At 39.1% G+C, this 6000-nt stretch overlaps 1 pseudogene; it reads left to right on the top strand.

The window, feature by feature from the left end:
* The window catches only part of LOC125166466 (putative teratocarcinoma-derived growth factor 3), a 39106-nt pseudogene extending 33850 nt beyond the window's left edge, over positions 1-5256 (top strand).
* Positions 5257-6000: the final 744 nt, after the last annotated feature.

Here is a 6000-nt window from a genome sequence, read left to right on the forward strand (position 1 = left end):
AAATTGAGTTTGGGTTCACTGAATCACAAGACGGCCCTTACCTTCTGAAAGCCATTTCTTCTCTTTGGATAGGATTACAACACTATCTCTGATAAAGTTTTCTTCTCAGTAGAAACAAGGTAGTAATTTTCTCAGCATGGAAATTGAGTGGGAGTGGCCAAGGCACCCAAAGTTTTAGAGAGTCTCTGAGAAAATCATCTCCCAGCGATGCTAAAATAGCTGACTGCAGGGTCTTGAACTATTATGTATTTTTCTACAGTTGTTCCTCTGGCCTAGGCCTGTGGCAGACCTTTGGTTCCTGCCTTAGGAAAGATGTAACTGGTTCAGTAGTAGAGGGAGAAGACAATGATACTGAAGCCCTGAAGAACAGAAAGTGTGGGCCCTGGCATTTTCTCAGCGCTCTTCATAAACAAGTGTGTGGACCACAAAAACAGCTTCCAGCCTGGGAAGAGGCTGTAGAGGGTGGAGCCCCCAAATGGAAGTGTCTCAGAGTGGAGGAGGAAGCTAACTGGAGACAGAAGGTGATGCAGATGGCATGCAGGCAGGGATTGCTATGCCCCATTTCTGGAGCTGAAATGAAAGGGTGAGGATAGCTGCTCAGCAGAAATGTTGCAAAGGCAGGGGGAAAGGAAAGAAGAAAAATAGAGTGAACGTATTTGTTGGTTACTTATTATGTGTTAAGCTTCATACCAGGCACTAGAAAAGTGTTAAGCCGTTTAATCATTACAACAACTTGACAAGAAAGGGAATTTTGATTCCCACTCCATACATCTCCATATCTGAGAAATCTAGATTTCTAATAGATTTCCAGATAATGAGTTTTGGAGAACCCTTGTAATTGAAGCAAGAGAACAGGGTAAGATTTGAACCCAGAATTCTGTTCTTAAGACCAATGATCTACGTATAGCCCATGAAAATGCAGTTCATTACAGAAAAAAAATTTCCTAGTAAGGAGTTCATCTGACAAAGCACATAGAATATCTTTGGAAAGAAGCTGACTACTTTGACAAAAAAAAAATAATGCTCAGTGGGTCACAGTCAATATGAATTAATACAGGGGTAAATGTTCCCCCTCAAATAAACCTCTTAGTATATTGCAGTGGAAAATACTGTGGTGTTACAGTAGCCTCATTGACCAGACACACAAAGACTCACCAGCCAAGTTTAGATGCATGAATCACATGATATATTGAGTCAATTTAAAACCTCTAGCCAGAAACAAGGGGGAAAGATGGGGTAGATTAACACACTTAGGATAGAACCCAGGGGGGGTGGAAGGATATCATTATCTGAATCCTCTTTGCCACATCAACCTTCCCTGCTGACTGAGTGGTTACAAGGATCAGAGCTGAGAGTGAACAGGGGGCTCCAAAGACAGGAGATGCCCAGAACCAATGTACGCTTGCTCTATTGCAAAGATGCAGGAGAAAGCACACAAGGCCAGAAAGTTCAGAGTTCATTGAGTTCAGAAGCTCATTGATAACTGATGACCAGACACAACCTTTACCTTTGAATCCATGGCCAAATGAGGTCATCAATGGCTGATGAAAGGAGTCTAAACTGTCATAAATATTTGCTATCTCATAAGGTTTTTTTTCCTGCCATGTTTACTACCACCAATTTTCTTCCTTCTTCTGTGTAGACCCAGGTTTCTACTTGATTTCAGTTTCCTCTTCCATATTTGTGTGTGTGTGTGTGTGTGTGTGTGTGTGTTTAAATTCTTCTGATGAATTCTATAAGCTCTTGCATATCTGAAAAAAAATCTTTATTTTGCCTTTATTTTTTAAAGATACTTGATATACTTAGAATTCTAGGTTGACTTTTTATTTTCAGTACTTGAAAGATTGATTCACTGTTTTTTGGCTTGCATTGCTTCGAGAATTTGGCTATCATCCTTTTTCCTCTGTAATAATATATCTATCTCTTCCTCTGATACTTTTAAGATATTCTCTTTATTACTAGTTAAACAATGAGATTATTATTTGCCTTAGTATAGTTTTATTCACTTATTTAAAAAAAATTTAGTGTTTATTTATTTTTGAGACAGAGCATGAGCAGGAGAGGGGCAGAGAGAGGAAGACACAGAATCCGAAGCAGGCTCCAGGCTCCAAGTTGTCTGCACAGAGCCTGGCATGGGGCTCAAACTCACAAACCATGAGATAATGACTTGAGCCAAAGTTGGATGCTTAACCGACTGAGGCACCCAGGTGCTCCTATTCACTATTCTTATGCTTGGGGTTCATTAAGCTTTTTGGATCTGTGGACTTGCAGATCTTGCCAAATTTGGAAATATTTCAGGCATTACTATTGCAAATATTTCCATATCTTCCTGTCTCTCCTTTTCTTTGGGGCCTGCAATTACAGGTATATTAAGCTGCTTGAAGTTGCTGTCCCACCATTTCCAGATCCTCTATTCATTTTTGTCACTCTTCTTGGTGTGTTTCATTCTGAATAGATTCTATTGCTCTGTCTTCAAATTTACTAACCTTTTCTTCTACACTATCTAATCTGCTGTTAATTTTATCCAGTCATTTTCAACTCTGGAAGATCAATTTTGGTCTTTTTTTTTTTTTTTTTGGTCTTCCATGTCTCTCTATCATGCTCATGTTTTTCTCTGTCTTCTGTAACATATGGAATATGTTAAATAGTTATAATAACTATTTAAATTTCTTTGCCTACTAATTCTGTCTTCCATATAATTTCTAAGTCTATTTCTATAGACCAATTGTTCTTTGGGTTATGAATTATATTTCTTTTCTTTCTTTGCCTGTTGGGTAATTGTTAAATTGCATGTCAGATATTGTAATGTTACTTGTTGGGTTCGAGATATTTTTCTACTTATTTAAATATTGTTGAGCTTTGTTCCAGCATACAGTTAAGTACTTGGACATAGTTTGATCTTTCAAGGCATGTTTTTATGCTTTATTAGGCGGGAAAAGAAAACCATTTTTGTCTAGAGCTAATTTTGACCCACTGAGGCAATCAGTACCTTTCTGAGCACTGTATCTGATTTCTTGTCTATTGTGGAGTATTTTTTTTTTAATGGTTGATGATAATACAAACTCTTCTCAATCTTATATGAGCTCTAGTATTCTGCCTGCTTCTTCTCTACAGTTCATTCCCCAGAATGAGGCAGTTTTCTCACATGTGCTGACCAGAATTCAGCTGAATACCCAGGGGGACTTTGTGAAATTCTCTGGCTGTCTCCCGTGAAGCTCTCTCCTTTCCACAGAACTCATTCCTCCTCATGAAGCAATTCTTCTCTAGTTCTCTACCCTCCAAATTCCAGCTGCCATGGTCTCCCTGAATTCTTAAGTCTTTATCTTCAACTCAGGGAAGCCGATGGGCTCTCTCTGAATCTTCCCTCCCTACTCTGTGGCCTCAAAACTCTCTCTATAGATTCCCTTCCAGTCTCCTGTTATTCCCATCTGTGTAAGGCTCACCACATTTGTTTTCTTTTCCCCAGGGATCACTGCCCTGTGCTGCCTGTTGTCCAGTGTCTGAAAACCATTAATTCATGTGTTTTGTTCAGTTTTTTAATTGTTTAAAGAGAGAAGTCTCTGTTCCTTCCTTTTAACCAGAAGTGGTAGTTGCCTCATTAATCTTGGGTGGCTATTTGCTCCTTTCACCCTTTCCTACCTATGCTCAGCACACACATGCTCTACTTACCTTATCTGTGACTCAGATGTCTTGAAAGCTGCTTGCTTACTTACTACATGTACATACTCATAATAGCAGAATAATTTTTTAATGGTTTCCTTACTACACAAGTACTACATATTTATTTCAGAAAAAGTAGAAAATAAGCAAAAAGAAGAAAGCAAAAATCACCATTAAGTCTTCTATATTGAGGTTAGTGTCTTGACATTGGCATTTTCTGACATACTGACTTAAGTAGCAGAAAAGAGCTTTAGAGCAAAAACCTTACTACTCAGTCCACAGTTTGGGGAGGGGCAGTGCCATTTCAGAGATAGGGAATACTTTTATTAACACCATCATGTTTCTTGATGAGGTTTCTCGGGTGTATCATATTTGAATAAGTGAGAAAAGAAATAACTGAATTGTTCTACCTAATAAAGAGGAAAATGTGTAGTTCTCCAGGGGTTGTCCTAAAGCAGAGAAGAAGGAGAGAGAAAAAAAGGCTTAGAAAAAAGAAGTCTATGATGAGGGCAATAAACTGGGGTATAGGAGAGAAATTCCTTGCAGCCAAGAATTGTTTAATGAGTTCTTAGAACATATATATAATATTTAATTAGACATTGCTATTTGTATTATGCTAAAATTCTCCAAATCTTAACAGTCTTCTTATGCCTTTGATACTTTGGGGAAGTGTATTCATTTAATGGATATTTACTGGGCATCTACTTTGTGCCAGGTACCATTCCGAGTGCTTGGGATACAACAGAGATCCCTGCTCTTTGGAGCATGCATTTGAATAAGGATCAAAGACTATAAGAGAAAAATAATAAATATGTTATTTAAATTATGTTTTATAGGGGCACCTGGTTAAGTGGTTAAGTGTCCCACTCTTGGTTTCGGTTCAGGTCATGATCTCACTGTTCTTGGGTTTAAGCCCCGCATCAGGTTCCATGCTGACAGTGCAAAGATGCCTAGGTTCTCTCTCTCTTCCTCTCTCTGCACCTCCCCTGCTTGCTTGTTCTCTCTTTCAAAATACATAAATAAACATTTAAAAATAAATAAATAAATAATGATTTATAAAGTAATAAGTGCCATTGAAAAAAAGGAAGAGCAGAGCAAAAGCATGGGAGTAGGTGGGGGTGAAGATAGTAGCTTATAATTTTATACAGAATGGTCAGGATGAGCAAAGACTTGAAGAGATGGGGGAGTTAACCATATGGATATTTGGGGGAAGAGTGATCCCATAAGAGGGAGCAGCTGATGCAAAGGCCCTGAGGCAGAAGCTGCTTTTCATGTTAAAGATCAGCAAAGAGGTCCGCTTACTGTTTCATTTCTTATAATCAAAACAGGAAAATAGATATGTGCATTCACCCCAAGTGTGCTTTGGTAAATCCACACACTTTAGGGGGGAAATGGTATTTGTGTTATTGATTCTATGTTCGTAGTTAATCTCAAAATATTTTCGCTCTAAGCCCCAGTCTGCTTATACAATATTAGGTTCTTTGTAACTTTTTGGGCCTCCTTTTTTTGCTTCTTCCTTTTTAGGATGTCTTTCCCATTTCAGGCATTGTCAATCAACAGGCATTGACTACTTCTAACCCTGGAGTAGACATCTGAATCAGGCTGGAGCATTGCAGGACTTCAAAACCTTGGCCTTAATAATTGATTCTGGGATGAGCAAGTTACACAATCCAGGCATTTCCAAGCCCTTCTGAAAACTGATGTGAACACTGGCAGGTTGCACTCCTTTTTAGGAACACTGGCTACAAAGATGATGTAAGCCTGGTGGATGTATTGTTGATATGGAAGGACTTATTGATGGAAAGCAAAACTGAGAGGGGAGAAAGAGAGAGACAGAGAGATAGAGGTAAAGAGACAGAGATAGGGAGACAGAGCCAGAGAGGTACAGAGACAGAGCCAGAGAGATAGAGACAGAGAGGCTGCATCCAGCAATATTTGAAGCCAGTACCATCCCCTTTGATTACTCATAATGTAAGCTAATAAATCTTTTGTTTAAACCAATTTGAGTTGTTTTTCCATCACTTGCAATCCCAAAGATCTTATTAAATGAGAATAATGTAATGCCCTCTTAAAGAGTTTTCCCCAGAGTATTTTTAGGAGCCCCAAGAGGGATCCTTAAGTGCCTCTAGAGCTGGTCTGGGTTGTCCCTCTTTGTTGCGATATTGGCAGTGGCTCAGGGAGGCTCTGCTGCTCTCACTGTGAGTTAAGCCTGAAATCCGTTGGCAGGGGAGCCATTGTCTGTGAGAAGTGGTCTGATTGCTCTGTGAGGTTGCTGAACATGAAGAGAGAACATACTCCAATCTGTGTTTTCATTTAGAAGTTTCAAAGCAAGGCTCCTTG

Source organism: Prionailurus viverrinus, chromosome B2 (genome assembly GCF_022837055.1).
Source record: "Prionailurus viverrinus isolate Anna chromosome B2, UM_Priviv_1.0, whole genome shotgun sequence".
Classification (NCBI taxonomy): domain Eukaryota; kingdom Metazoa; phylum Chordata; class Mammalia; order Carnivora; family Felidae; genus Prionailurus; species Prionailurus viverrinus.